Source organism: Colobus angolensis, unplaced genomic scaffold (assembly GCF_000951035.1).
Source record: "Colobus angolensis palliatus isolate OR3802 unplaced genomic scaffold, Cang.pa_1.0 Scaffold16, whole genome shotgun sequence".
Classification (NCBI taxonomy): Eukaryota; Metazoa; Chordata; class Mammalia; order Primates; family Cercopithecidae; genus Colobus; species Colobus angolensis.
Window position 1 is genome coordinate 9,174,196 of NW_012114710.1, and position 18,199 is coordinate 9,192,394.

At 34.3% G+C, this 18,199-nt stretch overlaps 1 protein-coding gene across 1 annotated transcript in view; it reads left to right on the top strand.

The window, feature by feature from the left end:
• The window catches only part of MMP16 (matrix metallopeptidase 16 (membrane-inserted)), a 293,161-nt gene that overhangs the window by 237,462 nt on the left and 37,500 nt on the right, over positions 1-18,199 (top strand). The window lies entirely within an intron of this gene.

Consider the following 18,199-nt stretch of genomic DNA (forward strand, 5'->3'; position numbering starts at 1 on the left):
AGATCACGCCACTGCACTCCAGCCTGGATGACAGAGCAAGACTCCATCCCAAAATAAATAAATAAATAAATAAATAAAATATGGCAAATACATCCAATTATGTATGAAAACCATCATTTTATAATGTAGTTTTCATATTTAAAGGACAATATGCAGATTAAAGAGAAAAAGTGATCTGTTCAAAGGGCTAAAATAAAAATAAGTACATTTAAATATAAATATTTACTATTCTGGAGAATAAATACCATCAATTACCTGATGTTCCTGTGTTTGTACTCTGGAAAAGTGAACCTCCCAAACCAGCCAAGGCTCCCCCTACAGAGAGGCCTGTTGATGCAGTTGTAGTGGTGGCTGTTGTCCCACCCAAATTATTCAGAGTAAATCCTGTGGATGCTATAAAAAAAAAGAGATAGTAAGCTTTCAAAAGGCAACTTATTTAACAGCACCATAGAAAAATACAAATACAATGTTTTTAAAAACTGATATCCATGATAAAATTGGCTCTTTGGAAGAATTACTTGCTAAAGATAAAATTATATACTTAAGAATAAAGAGAAACAGCAGCTTTAAAGCAAAAATCTGGGACAGAAATAAGGGCTTTGAGGAATATCACAATGGTACCAGGTAACTGATTCTAGACAGCAATATTGTCTTCACCCCAGGCCATCAACTTCACCTTCATATTAAATGAATTATAAGATAGGCGAGGTTTATGCCAAATCTTTGTCTTTCCCTGTCACTAAATGGCTCCATGAAAACAAAGTCAATATTAACAGGTTTACATTTTACCTCTCTAGCCCTCTCCCCTGCTTTGCTCTTTATCTCCCAAGACAGCCTCTCCTGCTTCAATGCTCAAAGTTTATTTAAATTTTATTTTATTTATTTATTAAATTTTATTTATAAAGAAGTACAAAGAACAACTAAAATCTAGATACCAAACAACATTAAGGTACTGTAAATCAGAATTGCATTTTATTTTAAGATGTTAGACATAGTCAGGAAGGTGCTGGCCAGTTCATTCACTACTCAGGGTCACTGTGTATCAAGATCTAGTCTTTAGGTTTATGGACCAGGCTGTCTCAGTGATTCGGGCTTAAAAGAAATCACTGAACAAAATAAAATCACAAAAGATTTGTTATGGTTAATTGATGGGCCAAAATGGTGACTTATCAATTTATAGTGAGAATTTTAATTCTCACAGAAAATATGCATTAATTATATTCAAGAAGATTCTGCATTATAAGCCACATTATAATCAAAAGTCTACTTCTGAAGCACTTAGACAATCTTAATTGCATCCCTAGAGCAATCATTTTTTGATAGCCTGATACTCCCAGTGTTGTGCTAGCATGTAGTTGATATTGTACATTGTTACATGTGTTAAGTTTTCAGGACATATACTCCCTGGATAGTATTAAAGTCCCCCTGACCAAAATCTGCTTTTTGTATCATTTTTTTTTCTTAAACAATAAACAGTCTGCATTGTCCATTTCAAAACCTCCATTTATACTGGATTTCCTTAGAATATCTGGAAATATTTAAGAAGAATTAAATACCTTTGTTATTTTCCCATAGATCTGCATGCATCCCAGTTTCACCAAGAGATACTCACTGCTGCTTGAGTGGGTTCCAGATACAGATGGTCAGTCTCATCCATTAAAGGCTAACTTTTTACTTAACTTTCAGAATGATATACTTACACGTACAATATGAAACTTTGTACTTACTATATCTCGTTATAAAATTTGGTAAATATTAATGGCAAAGATCAAATTGGGAAAGAAAAGTCAGTGTATATTTTAATTTAAAAATGCCTTTATATTTCAAAAAAGCACATTTCTGCTGTGAATAACTTTAATCTTCATTTCTTATTTAATGCATTTTTTGATTTATTTATTCAATAAATATTTATAAGGTGCCTGCCTTTGCCTGGCAGACTTTTAGTATCAGGGAATACCACAATGAGCACCACAAAATCCCTCTCCTAAGATGAGTTTTATTTGGGAGAAAGAAAGGACAGTCAAAAATCACATAAATATACGTAAGTATTTGAGACATTAACAAATTCAAAGGTGAAAATTAAACAGGGTTATGTGATAGACGCTAACAGTTGGGATATGTGGAAAGGAAGATGCTGTAGCTTCCAGAGGATCTTTTCTGAAGAGGTGATATTTTAGCTGAGGTTTAAACAGATAAAGAACCAGCAATACAACGATAAAAGGAAATAACATTTCAATTAGACCTGTAGCTAAATAATGTTTTTTGTCAGATTCTAAAAAGAAAAGACAAAATTCTGAAAGTTATAGCCATAGTGCCTATACCTATGATACTGTGATACCACAATTAGCATTTCAACTGACTACACCAGTGGAGTTGTAGAAACACTGCACATTTTTTAATCAATAGTTACAGTGTTTCTGCTGAAGATTGACTCTAGAAACACTAGTGCCTTAGAATTATCTCACTCAACATGTTCTCATAGTCTTGAATCACTGCTGCATTTTGGAATTTATTTTCATAGCAGTACAGGAGTCTTAAATAAGTATGAGAAAAAAATCATAACATTGATCAAATGCTAAAATGTTATTTTCTAGAGCAAAGCTATTCAATAGAGTTTACTACAATGATGAAGGTACTCTATGTGCGTGCTACTCAGTATGATAGCTACAAGTCAAAAGGCTGCTATTAAGCACTTGAAGTGTGGCTAGTGCAGCTAAGGAAGTAATTTTAAAATTAGATTTAGTTAACTTTAAGTAGTTACAAATGGCTAGTGGCTACCATATTGACAGCACAAATCTACAGAATTAATTTTAAATAATTATCAGTGTTTTGGAAAGTATGAATTGATTACTTCTTTTAAAAATTTAAGTTACACCTTCAGACTACTAATAAGAGGCAAAGTAGAATTTGTCTCTGAATTGGAAATACATTGATTAAGAGAATATCTTAAACCTGTGTGTGTGTGTGTGTGCATGTGTGTGTAAATGAATTAGCCACGTTCCTGCTACCCCATCTTTTCATTTGTTTTTCCTGTGGCATATGCTAAAATAGTGTTACTTCCACTGTGGCTTAGGAGGTAATGGTGCAACACTCTATACCCAGAAGAAATGAACCAGAACAATATACAGAAAGCTATTGAATTGAAGAGCATTAACCTCCATTCCCTTAATGTGTTTTGTCTTCACTGTCACAATTTCTATTGTATCTGACTAGTGAGAAATAGTTATGACAGAATTTGACTAAGAATGAACAAATCTGCAATGATCTTTTGGGGGAAAATAGGTATTATTGATCTTATATGAAAAAAGTATTCAACAAGAATGAATGATAGTGTTAAAATATTGCAAAACGGTAGATATCTGTATTCTTTATTGGTCTTTTGGAGTAGGAGAAAATCTGATTTTTAATCATATGAGTGACTTCTGTTTAATGATTAATTTAATTATGATGATTGAATCTAAAAAACACTCTTAAGAAAACAGCTATGAAAATGATGTTCACTGAGCGCCCAAATTAAGTTACTGTAGGTCAAAAAAGCATTTTGAAGGATCAATAGGAAAGAGAAAGAAAAGGCTTTACCCCTTCCAGGATTTTCCAGACACAACATTGACTACTTTTATTAGTGTAGCTTGGCAAATTGAACTCAAATATATATGCTTATATTCATGAGAATAATAGTAACAATGTTATTTTTCTATACATCAGATCACATGAGACATATTCAGACCACAAAAGCTATTTCAGTATTACCTAGGCCCACCTTTACTTGTTTTAATTGTTCAACTTCAGCTTTGGAATTGAATGGAACAATGTCTATTTTGTAAAGCTCTTTAAGATATATATTGTGTAGACACATGTTTAGTTGTAATCAGTAATATAAAAGTAATTTTTAAAATTAAAGTTTGACAATTTTTACTCATGTATTTGAGTACCAATCAAAGGAAAGATGAACTTGATAGACCATGTATTACCAACTCACTAATTTTGTGCATAACTCACTGACTCAGTTTTCCTTTCAGAAAATAATGGTCTGAATGCAGCTCAATGCGAAAATACTTGAGCCATAAATATTTAACATTAAACATGTCTCAATACAATATAGTTTTATTTAATATTCCATAGGAAGAATAATTATAAAATTAAAACAAAATGATTCATTCCTTTAATATCATTCCTTTAAATATTATTCCATTTTAGTTCAATTGAAATAGTATTTGCTTTGCACAATAATCAATAACCAAGTTTTCAGGACTAGATGTGTGGCATAAAGTAAGATTCATCTATATTCATGATGTTTATAAAACTAATTACCATTGCAACTTCTTTTTCAACCCCACAATAAAAATCAAGAAACACTGAAAAATTCTAAATCCTTGCAAAAAAAACAAAAAGTAAATTGGAATATATTTCTCCCTTCACATATAAGCAGAAGACAGGGAGAAAAAATTTATTTGCTCAACTAAATAACCTTGTTTCCTCTCCTCGCTTCCACATTAATTTGACTACTCATGAAGAAATACAGGGAAAATAGCATATTCTGAATTACATTTGAACTTTTCACTATATTTCCCAACATACTATACATGTGATTGAGCAACAAGGAATTTCTCCACATATATAAATGTGTTTTATGAACTCACCTTCTCTTTCTTAATGCTTGGAACCTAATTTGATTTTTTTATTATGTTTTGTTCACTTAGCATCCTCAGTTTGGGATGTGTGTTTTATTATTTAACATTTACTTCTCTACCTAACTGAAGTGCTTTATCTTCTCTACTTGTTGCAGTAGTGGACTTCCCTCCTGAAATCCCTAGTGCTTTCTTTTCTAACCCTAAGTGAACGTCTTCCCCTTAGACATAGCACAATGCTACACAGCCTGTCAGACCTTTGTAAATCCTCATGTATTATTACATCATTTCCTCTTCTTTTTAGTCCCTCATTTCCTGTTTTCTTATATACATTCTACTTCGATGATCATATCATTGGATGCCCCATCAAGCTGTCGCCTTTCCATTTCATATCACATTGTGTACAGTTGCTTCTAGAATTGCCATTCCTTCCCTTCAGTTACCACTCTATCCTCTTAGAGCATGCATTCTCACCACATGCTACCTGAATGCCTCCTGGTCATCAAATCTTATTTCCCCTTTTACCAAGAAGAGATGTCCTCTCCTGTTCACCATAATCTTCAGCCTTATGAAGCATAGATTATTTTGTGCTTTTCTTTTGTGTGATACATATTAACTTCCTTTTCCATAACACCCTGGAAGTTTTTCTGTGAAAGCCCAGTCAACTTCATCCTTCCTCACCTTAAAAGACTTCTTGAGTTATTCTTAATATATGGATCTTCCAGCCTAGTGAAAGAGACATGCCATCTCTTTTATGCCCAAATGACACCTGGTACTATGTTCAACTTCTATACATTCACAAAGATTCCAATGTTATACACCAATTTTATGTTATCTGTCTTTTGTCTTTAGATTCCCAGTTGCTCAGAATGATTTTCAAAAATTATTTGATCACATCAACATAGTTGTTCAAGGCTTCATAATTTTGCTGAATTATTAGGAAACTTACTGACTTATTTTTATTTTTTAGAACTTTCTCCAATTGCTTTTGTATTCAACAGTAAGTCATGGGTAAAACCCATAAAAATGACCCAGTAGCACAGTGCTTTCCATTCGTTAATGATTGTGATCATCTGACTTCCCTCAAGACTGCCTTAGAACTTGATCACTATTTTACTCCACAGCAAGTTGTGTGTTGAGGACTTACTTTGAGTGTAAAGAAGGGCAGTTACCTTTTGAACTCTGTATTTAAGTAAATAAACCACAGCCACACAGAGACAGCAAAAGGAATGCTTTCAAGAGCATATTAGCATAAAGCAATTAGGTAATGGTAATGAGGATTAGTCTTCCCTGTTATGGCAACAACTGTTCCTGAACTCCAAAGCAAAGTCACTTAGGAATCTTTCAGGGTTTTTTGCTTTGTCATTTCTTGGGAATTCCCTGCCCTGTCTACCCTTATCTCTTAGGAGCAAATCAGTCATTCAGCCTAGGCCTTTAACACTTAATTTGTTGACAACTGACTTTGTGTTCCTTTGAAAGAAAAAAAAATATTTGCCTATGTCACATTCCCTCGTGGGCAAACCCCCCTGCCTGCTTCCCTCCCACTTAGTCCTATGCACTTGCTCAGGGCTTATAAGTAGAGTCTATTGACTCTTTATTTCTTCTCTCTCTCTGTCTCTTTCTCTCTCTCTCTCTCTCTCTCTCTATATATATATATATATATACACACACACACACACACATATACACACACACATTATTTTATATATATATATATGGATAGATAGATATAGATATATATGTATATACTTTTTTTTTTTTTTTGGAGACAGGATCTCACTCTGTTACCCTAGGCTGTAGCGCAGTGCCACAATCATGGCTCACTGCAGCCTCAACCTCCCAGGTTTAAGCAATTCCCCGACCTCAGCCTCCCAAACAGCTGGGACTTCAGGCGTGCACCACCATGCCCAGCTATTCTTTTTTTTTTATTTTTTGTAGAGACAGGATCTCACTATGTTGCCCCAGCTGGTCTTGAACTCCTGGGCTCAAGCAATTCTCCTGCCTTGGCCTCCCAAAGTGCTGGAATTTCAGGAGTGAGCCGCTGTGCTGGGCCTCAATATTGTATTCCTAAAGCTGATGGCCTGCTCTACTTTCTACATTCTTTCAGCCCAGTGAAATTCCTCTTGTGTGGTGTGGTGAAGTCTGGTGAGAAAGAACATGTCTGATTGAAGACCAAGCTGAAAATATACTCTGTAGCTCTAGCTCAACCCTTTCCCTCTTCCTATGTCATATCATGAAACATCTCCTTTCCCACCCTACTCAGCATGTCTATGCCATGGCACACTGGCTGCTATTATAGGAACTAAAGTATGCTGTGGAAATAAGCAGGACAGTCGCCTAAAAAGCAAAAAGTCTTTGGGGGAATAGGAGGCATAGTTTAAAGAAAGTATCCCCAGAGGAGGTGAAGCCTAGATTGTACCTTAAAAAAGAAAAAGAGAAAGCAAAGTATGATGCTGCTGCTTATGGAAAAGAATATACATATGACTTGCACATCGGCCAGCCTACTTAGACCATTGGATGGAAATTATAATGTATAAATTATTATAATTTCCACTTATAGTAATAAATAATGTATAAATTTATAAATTATAATTTTCATTTATAAATTAAAATTATAGTTTCCATCCAATGGTCTAAGTAGGCTGGCCAATTTAAGTCAATAGGCCAGTTTAGGGCTACAGAAGCAGGAAAGAGGGCCTGAGGGAGAGTTTCTGTGAGGACACCTAAGAGTTTCTGTGAAGACATCTAAACAGAATATTGACCAAATTTTCCCAAATTCCAGGCCAAGCAAATGATTTGCTAATCTATCTCTGTCTCTGTTTTCTCTCCCTATCTTTGAACATTCATTCAACAAATGGTTCTGGGAACTGTTCCAGGGCTAAGGGATACAGTGTTTTAATAAGACAGATGAGGCACATACTCTGATGGAAAGCAAGTGAACAAATAAACAAAGCAATTTCAGAGAACAATAGGTATTGTGAAGAAAATAAAACATGATGCTTTGATAGAAAGAGATTGAAGAGACAACTTTAACTTGGGTGGTGAAAAAACTAAATTGAATACCTTGTCGATGTACCTTAGGTAGAAATGGCCCTATAGTCAGCAAGAACCTGGATTTTATTGTATATGAGACATCTTTCTTCAGTTTGAAAATAAAAGGATGGTAATTCTTGATAGGTGTGTTAATGATCAGCTGTTTTCCCAGCTCATAATATTCACTGAAGGGTATTTCCCATTTTATAGAGACAGGAAGAATAGCATTTTACAGAGCATTTTGAAATTAGCTGTCTGCCTCTCCTCCTCTGTAGATTGAATATATATACATTCTTAAAGAGTTCATATTTTTGAATCCAGACCTGCTGGTACAATGGAAGGAATGAAACCTTTTACCTGTTTCAACATTTAATTATATGGTATGTGAATTATTTAGGGCACCTTACTAATGGGATCTTCAGATCTCAAAGAGGGAGAACAAAATTAGAATATCATACAGCAGTAATGTGTGGTGCATTCTTATCTGGAATTTGTGACTACTTTCCCTAACTGCAGTATATCAATGGTAAACTTTTTAGTGATTGTTCTTTTCTTTGTTGCAACCATCCCCCAGTGATTTCTGAACAAGAGTAGATTAAAGAAGAAACAGGAAAAAGATATAAATACCTAAAAAGACAGGAGTGTCAGCACACACCCTGCTTTCACTTACTCCCCAGCTCGCTCTTTCTATGCTAGGGCTGAACTACATTTTTGGTGTAGCAACACTTTTTTATGATTTATTGTTTATGTATAGAAATTGGATAAAAATGAATATTTATATTATCATCTTCATGAATGATTATGAATTTTTAAGTTTTAAAATTAGTATTCTCTAAGTTAGAATTTTGAATGAATACTAATGAATAAAAAGGGGGTCCATATCTGGTACATCACTTAACTCTTTGGTGTTGAGATTTTTCCATATAAATTAATATAAAAATGAATATTTAACATTTGGAGACTATAAATGTTAACACATAAACTTAATACAAGTAGTAAACAAAGTATTCTGAATATATCAACTCCCTTTTCTTTTGAAACACTTTATGTATTAAAATAGTCTACATTTTTTAATCCAAATGGTAGCTGTGACATTCTTGCTTGAAAATAAAGACATTAAGGGAAACTTCAGAATTGTGAATTTAGAAATTATTTAGAAGAATCATGTGTTAATATGTCACTTCCTTCCTCTACTATAATAAAGTCTATATTTTGAGCATTTTTCAAAAATACTGGCAGTACCCAAAGTGATTTGACCTATTGAGATGTACTGCTACATCATTTCTCACAGAATTACATCTGGTCAATCTTAATTGATGAGCCCTGAAAACCGTGCCTGCAAAATCATTACAGACATTCACAACTGTCTTAGTGAAAAAGTCTATTCTAATGGTTGCTTTGAACAGGTTTTCCCCTAACATTTATATACCAAAAACCAGCTTATGTCAGCTCTTGTGATAAAATATTGAAAGCTTCCCAGAATGGCATTATCTTTGCCAGACACATCTATTAAGGCTCCTTTAATAGTTTTTTCTTCTTCGAGTTATGACTTTACTTTTTCTTTTCCAATGTTGAAAAAGTAACGTGGTTAATTAAGTGTAAATATTGCTCTCTCTTTAAACGCTACAGTACGTTTTACAATTCTCTGTAAACAGTAAACCTGATAACAAAATGTAGTGTGAAATTAATGAATTTATAATGCATTTGCATGATATCACAATATGTGATTTTACATTTCCAGTCCATATATGTTACAGTCAAATGAAGCATATATTACCCTTAGTTACATGCCACAAAACATATTTTTGTTTCTTTTTTAATGAACAAAGATGTTGGTTGCAGCCTTTTTTATAGTAGCAAATCTAAATGGCTATTCAATGGAGGTTTATTAAACTTACAGTCACTAGTTGGAATAGTATTTACCCATCACAAATATTTACAAAGCTTCTGTGATAATATATTTTCATAATGTAGTTAGTTACCTATGTATTTTCCAGATTTTTAATAAATATATATTTTCAACTTTTTACTAAGAAATTTTTCAAAACTACAGAAAAGTTGTAAGAGTAAATATGCTCACACCTAATATTTAGATTTCACAACTATTAGTGTTTTGCTTATATTTATTTCATATGTGTGTATGTGTGCAAATGCAATGCACATGGGCAACTGTTTGGCAAAGCAAAGTTGGAGGTATCATGAAATTTGATGTTTAAATATGGGATCAAATGACTATGTGTTGCGTTTGGCTATGTCTCTTTAGATCTTTTAATGGGCTCTTTTTTTCCAGCCTCTTTTCTTTTTTTTTTTTTTTTCTCCTTTTTCTCCTTTTTCTTCTTGCTGAAACCAAGCCAAGTTTATAGTCTTGTAAACTATCTCCCATTTTAGAATGTGTTTGATTGCTTGTCTTAAGTTATTCCTCTCTTAAATGTGAAGAAGTCAAGTCTGAAGGCCCAACTAGATTCTGGCTTAACAACTTTTGCTTCTGCATGATTGTACATCATAGATTTTGTGACTTTCAAATGTCTAGCTATTTGTGTTGCATCACATTATGAGCATATAGCAAGATGTCCACTCTAACTGATGCAATCCTTGATGCTTAGGGTGGCAATGGACATAACTTTGCCTTGGAAAGGTATACTTTTGCTATTAAAATTAGCATAAATACATGCATGTAAAATTGGTGAGATTTTAATAAGGTTGGTAAGTTGGATCAATCTCACTTTTCTGGTTTTGAAATTTTACTGTAGTTAGGCAAGAGTTAGCATTGGGAGAAAAGTAGGGAAGGGAAAAATGAATCTATTTGTGTTATTTCTTATAACTGCATGTGAATCTACAGTTACCACAATATGAAAATTTTTGTTTTGTTTTTTTGCCTACTTTGCACCCTGTTTTTTAGTAGTGTGCAAATATCTTCTTTCTCAATGATAGATGGAATGTAGGCACATTCAATGATGGTTCTTGCTTGAACCAGTTATTTAATTGGGAGTTGCAAAATGATTTTTCTCTTTCTGTTTTCCCTTCTGCATTAGGCATTCTTCTCTTAAAAGCTAACTCTCATGAACTAGAAATGAACTACGTTTTTTCTTCTCAAAAGGCAGCACATATGTTTAACTCTTTCTCATAGTTAATTCTTTCCCTTTGATTACCAAGTTTCGGTGAAAAGAGTTCTTGCGATAGCCAGTTGCAATAGTAATGATTAATACTCTGAAATCTTAAATGTATTCATTCAGTATATTATACCCAATTGCAGCCATTTTTCCTTTTGATTCTCAGTTTATCCCAAATGTACCCTTTGCTTAAGCCGCTCTCATGTTTTGGCATGCTGCCATTAGTCTTGAGTAATTTCTTACTTCATCACAATTGTCCCAGGCTTACCTTGTAATTAGCCTATCTTGAGCCCAGACTCAACTGTTCTTCAAGAAGCCCTGATTCCTTCTAATAGGAGCTCTATGTAATACCTGTTGGTGGAATATTATGGCTTCTATGTCTTTTGAGTCAACAAAATTAGGAAATTGTGAGAATGTCCTTAAAATTTAGAAAAAATTAGAAAATGCTATTTGTGTATGTGTTTAAATCATGAATTATTTTCATTCTAATTTCTAATCCAAATATAACATGAATTAACATCGTTGTATCTCTTTATTTTACTCTGAAACTCTTTGTGCTAATAATATTAACATATTAACTTTTGTCTTATAATGGTTTTAAGATTATAATACCAGAAATCCTTTTAATGATAAAATTATTAAATCAAGATTAATATTTATTTGAAGTTTCTTTTGTGGTCTGTTTCCCACTAATGTACAATCAGAGTACTCGGTTCCAAAGTCATATGATATATTTATTTTCTCCGTGTGGGTGTTTCCAATTTCTTATACAGATGAATTTAGGGATTTATTTTTAGCACATGCTTTTTTTTACCTTTGATTTTAATTTTTTTTTATTTTTAACAATTCAACCTGACACAAAATTTTTTTTGAATATATAAAACATGCGCATGGTCTGAGAAATCTGTCCTGCATTTCCACACATTTAGTATGTTCCACCCATTTTTATTACTCAGTAACCACTTTTATATTAGTTTCTGTGTTATCTGTTTAGTAAGGACAGCATAAGCACTATCTATATTTTATCTATATTTATGCCTATGCCTATACACCAATGTTAATATAGATAAATTTTCCCATCCTCTTTTATACAGAAGATAAAATACATTTGCTATCACAAATGACATCACAGTGAGAAAGCTTGCAAAAATTTATTTTTATTATAGTATATCATAGGAATTTGTAATGTATTGCATCTTTTTATTTGGGAGGTTGTATCTTAATTTGAAGTGGATTGACAGAGAAGAGATTACTGGGTCAAAAGACAAATATGTATGAAATGCTCTTAGGTGTTGCCATATTGATCTCCACGAGCATCATGCCATTTTGCACTCCTACCAGAAATATATATGGGTACCTATTCCTACAAGCCATGAGATCAAAGCAATCTGATAATACATGGTATATCAAAATAGTTTCAATTTGCATTTTACTTATGAGTGAGGTTGAATATCTTTCCCTACATTTATAAACCGTGTGTGTGTGTGTGTGTGTGTGTGTGTGTGTGTGTATGAACTGTTCATGTCTTTTACTGATTTTTCTATAAGGTTTGGGGATTTATTTCCTTGATTTTTAAGAGTTCTTTATATATTAGATTAATTGACGCTTTGTGATCTGGGATACACATATTTTCTCCATGTTGTCATAGCTTTTTACTTTGTTAGCGGCCTTGTTTGTTCTCGAAAACAAATTTATTTTTCAAATTTATTGGTCACAACCAATTTTTTTATACAATATGGTCGTTTTTTAAGAAAACCAGCTACTATAGACATGCTTATAAATCCAACAGCTTCAACTTCCTGAGTTCCTTTCACTTCACCATTCTGAGCAACAAATGCTTTTGTCACCTTTTCAACAGAATCTAGTAATACGTTTTAAAATGAGTTGTTTAGAAAAAAAAACTGTTTTTACTATAATATATTTATGTATTATATTTCTATTAAATATATTTTATTGTTGGAAATATTAGGTGATATATTCAAATATTTACATAAAATACCCTAAAAATGTATACATTTAACCTAATCATTAGTATTAGCCATCATCATCAGTCTTTTTTTTTTTAATTCTTCTTAGAGATGGGGGTATCACTATATTGCCCAGGCTGGCGTGGAACTTCTAGACTCAGGTGATCCTCCTATATCAGCCTCCCAAGTAGCTGGGATTACAGGCACAAGCCACACCATCATCAATTTTTATTTCAATAAGTGCAGTAATTATGGCTATGATTATGAGATATAGAGTCTGGCATAGGGTGTTATTAAAAAACTTTAAATAAGAAATTTTCTGAGAAATTCTGATGGTTTGCTTTTTCTCCATGCTTTTGAAATATGACTAAAACAATGAGTCAGTTCAGTGGTGAAAGTAACAGCTATTTAATAGCAGTTTTCTCCAAAGTATACTTCTCCTTCCCTGAACTCCAACTGAAGTTCCCCATTTATTCTTCTTGCCCCTTCAGAAGGGCAATGTTCTGAAATTGGTAAACCTTTGGACGTCTGTCTTAGGGTTAGTATTTGTTGCTGGCTCCTCCATTCTGCCCAGATATACGTAGCTACCTGTGCACTGCTACCTCCCAAACTCCAGTCACCTATGAGACTGCATGATGAGCCTTGCTACCAAGGGTTACTCCGCGATAGAGAGTATCTAGCTGGGTGCTTCTGAAATCTCATACTGCTTGCAAAGAGGTAGAACCAAAGCAGGCCCTGCCAAGGAATGGAAAACCAAGACCACCATTTCTTTCTCTGCCTAATAAGCATTCATATAAATCACTTTCCTCCTTATTATGTATATAGCTGCCACAATTTTGTCTTTCTTTCAGTATTGTTGCATACCCAATATTTTTCTTAGGAACTAGCTTAATTTTCAACACCAGTTTCCCCGGACACACTCCATGCCCACATCAGAAACCTTCAAAACATAACACATGGCCAGGTGTGGTGGCTCACGCCTGTAATCCCAGCACTTTGGGAGGCCAAGGCAGGTGGATCACTTGAGGTCAGGAGTTCAAGACCCAGCCTGGCCAACATGGTGAAACTTCATCTCTACTAAAAATGCAAACGTTAGCTGGGCATGGTGGTAGATGCCTGTAGTTCCAGCTACTCAGGAGACCGAGTCAGGAAAATTGCTTGAACTCAAGAGGTGGAGGTTGTTAGAATGTCATCTTAATAAATAGGCTTAATATTCATTAAACAGCTACCTTGCTTTGAACAATCTCAGGTATATGTACTCATCCTATGATAGTTTGGTGAAAAAAATTGGTAGATTTTTCTAGTAAATGTGTTGTACTCCTACAGTAAACCAGACACAGTTCACCATGCTGATAATCCGGTGATAAGTAAAATACACACTGCCCCATTCCTTTGGAGCATATCATACAGTGGGGCAGGTGGAAGAAATTACTTCACAAATACAATGATGCAGTAACACATGTGTACGTGCTGTGAAGTCAAAAGGCAGAGTACCATGAGACAGTTCGAGGATGTCTTAGTTCATCAGGATATGCTACACCAGAACACCATAACTAGGCACTTTACAAATGGCAGAAAATTACTCTTCACATTTCTGGAGACTGGGAAATCTAAGGTTAAGGCACCAGCTGATTCCATGTCTGGTGAGACCCACTTTTCATAAATGGCAACTGCTAGTTGTGTTCTCACACAGTGGAGGGGCAGTGCAGCTCTCTAGGGCCTCTTTTATAAGGGCAATAACCTCATTTATTTGGGTTCTGCCTTCCAGACATAATCATTCCCAAAGGAAAGGCCCCACCTCCTAATACCTTGGGGGTTAGGATTTCAACATAAGAACTTGAGGGGATACAAACATTGAGATCATAGCATACTGTTACGTAATTTCAGTCAGAGGGCAGCCAAGCCCACTTTACGGAATAACATTTCAGCTGAGAATTAATGGATGATTTGTGGTTCAAATTGATGGAAAAGGAAGAACATTTAAAGTACAGTTGTCTCCTCTTACCCATGGGGGATATGTTCCAAGACCCCCAGTGGATGCCTCAAACTGCAGATAGTACCAGACCATACACTATGTTCTTACCTATACATACACACACCTATGATAAAGTTTAATTTACAAATTAGGCACAGTATGAGATTAATAATGAAGTAGAACTATTACAACAATATACTGTAATAAAAGTTTTGTGGACAAATACCCTATAACACTAGACTTACCTATTTTTGGACTAGGGTTGACCACAGGTAACTGAAATTGTGGAAAGTGAAACCACAGGAACAGAGGGCCTGCTGCAGGGCAAACTGCCTGTAAGATGTCTTAAGGAAGAAAAGAGCTTTCCTCTGTCAAGCAGCTGAAAGGAGGCTGATACAACTGGAGCAATGTGAGCACAAGAGAGACTGCTAGGAGCTACGTAGGAGCTGGAGGCAGAAGTCCAAGTTTGAATTTCATTCTAGATGCAGCAGGAGGCAAAGTAGAGGCTTTGCATTGGCACTGAAGTCATCTCAGTGAAATACAGTGGCACTTGGATGGTGACAGTGGTGATGGTGAGAAATAAAGAGATTTGAGATGCTGTTTCAGAAAGGGGGAAGACTAGACAGAGCAGGACCAAGGTGGCTTGGCAGAGGAGGGTCCAAAGAACAACTGGTGACTGCTAGAAATGTTCAGTGTGAACACGTGACACATTTGTAGATTTATGGAAAGCTGTTGGTTGAATAAATGAATCTATGTATCAGAAGAGAAGTAAAAGTAGATCAGTTCTACTGATTAGCTTTTTTGTTTTTTGTTTTGTTTTGTTTTTTTCTGAGAGGTAGTCTCGCTCTGTCGCCCACGCTGGTGGAGTGTAGTGGTACATTCTCAGCCCACTGCAGCCTCTGCCTCCTGGGTTCAAGCTATTCTCCTGCCTCAGCTGATTAGTTTTTTTAAAAGGTCCTGAAAATAGCAATTTCTGCTGATAGTAGATCATTAACATCATCGATTCATATTCAGACAGTAGGCCTTTTCCTTACAGTTCTCAGCAAACAAATATGCCTGTCATGAGCCAGAATTTCAAAGGATGTAAAAGAATAATAAACAGAATTTCCCCGTGTGTTACTGCTCCACGGTGTACACTATGTGAACTTATCTCTGTGAACTAAATGATCTGTCTGTGTTCTATGCTACATGGAAAATAAATCTACATGTAAGACCATATGTGCTTGTATCGTAAGTGAAATATTGGTGTTTAAGTAGGAATTCCAAATTGGTAATGTTTAAGTACTGTTTTTTTCACAGGTTGACTTTGCAGATAGGCTAGTTATGGTTATTATTTCCCCTTCCACCTCCTTCTATAAGGGCTGAACCAAAGAAAGAGAGAGGGAGAGGAGAAAGAGAGAGGAAGAGGGAGAGAGAAGAAAAAAAGGAAGGGAGAGAGGGAAGGAAGAAGGAGGGAAGGAGATAAGAAGCTTGAGACAACTTACAAATAGCAGATTTAGAGCTCCATAAGGGTTATTCGTCTTTCTTTCCCTCCCCATCTAAAACTAAAACCAAACTTATGTTCTTTAGAAGAGTGAAACCAAATGTATTTTTTTCTTTATTGTTCAAAGACCTTTAAATATCATACTTTTCTAGAAAACAGAATATGTACTAAACATCTACCTATTCAAATAGAATTTTTATGTTCGTGTGACCCCTTCGTAGCTTTTATAATTTTTAAATAAGAAAACATCTTAACCACAACAGGGAAAAAAACTGAGATGTAATTTTAAAACATTGACTTCTAAAAGGATCATTACTTTTACTTTGCTCTTTTCTCTTCGCATTTTGTTTTCTTTAAAGAAATGTTTATTGTGCACCTATTATGTGTAAGGTCCTTTTCTGGAAATACGGGACTATATGTAAACAAAAGACCGACATTCTTGCTGTCAGAGAGCTTATATATTTAGCGGAGAGAGAATGAACAATAAATTAGTAAAACAAGTATTGTATAAAACGACTGTAAATGCAGTCAAGGAAAATACAACAGGAAAGGGAGGTGAAGATATCCAGCAGACCTGTATGAGTGCAGTGAGGGACTTCAGTTTTAGACAGCATCATCAGGTGATGTCTCACTTATAAGGAAAATTTGCACAGAGACCTAAATAGCATTTTAAGCATCCTTTCTCTATGAATTGTTCACAAACCCTATTTCTGAAATGGCAATCTATAGTAACTATGGCATGAGTTTACATCCACTGTGACAGATGCTTTCTATTTCGTTGTTTCATAGATAGTCATGGTCATTATTTCTTTATCAGAATCCATTTGTTTATTCATTTCTACTAATTATTTTGGCATATATATTACAATAATTTAAGAATACTTTATTTGGAGATTGGCATGGTTTAAACACCCCGTTAGAAGCCCTTGTTATATCTAAACAAAAATTATGATTTTTCTTTTAAGTGATTAGAATATCACTGACTTATATTTTATTTGCAGTGAACTCTTTATTTTCATGCCCCTGTATATTTCTCTGAATCAATCTGTATATGAAATTGTATTTGAAAATCTGTTTCTTTTATCTACTGCATATGGATCAAAACATTATTAATCCAGGCCACCTAGCACCATGAAAATTATCAAGAAAAGGTGAAAAACATTTTTTACAAATTGGTTGGAATGAGATACGTGGCTGGAACTATAGTATAGCTGACATCCAAAGAGGAAACAATGAATAAGAGTCAAAACTGTAAACAGGAATATGAACAGGGAAAGTAGATAACTTGTTTCAATATAATTTTAACAATAACAACAACCAAAAATGTTGGTACTAGTCTGTGCCAGGTTCTCAGAAAGTTCTTTGTATGTTATACAGTAATCATGCTATAAATTAGATATTAGTTTGTGCTAACTCAATGACTAATATATTGACCAAGGTGACACAGTTGTTAGGCAACAGAACAAGAATTGCATATGAGCTGAGCCATTAATTAAGCTATTTCCTCATTTTTTAAAAATTACAGAAGTTGGTAGAGAAGACAGTGCATGATAACTAGAACAAAGTACAACTATTAAAGGCTTTTAAGACAGTTTTCATGTTCGGATTCATTTGGGTGAAAGAAAGTTCATTGTTATCATATTAACTGAAGTCCAAGAATCCTCAGTAGATTGTGTGTGTGTGTATATGTGTGTGTGTGTGTGTGTGTGTGTGTGTGAATATATGTGTAATTGATAAATCCTAGAAAGTTTGGTTAGGCTAACATATTGTTAACCAAAAGCATGAGAAGGTCCTAAAATAAATCACTTATATAATATATAAGTGGTATGAAAAGAGCAAGAAAGAAAGCAGATAATTAAAATGGAAGTATTTTTGTGATATATACTTGTCTAAATAGTGGATATACTTAACATCCAAGTGAAATATTGCTTATACGTACAGAAATTTAAAATAAAGTGAAATTTTCATTGTATTAAAATCAATTTTTAAAATACACCTAGTTT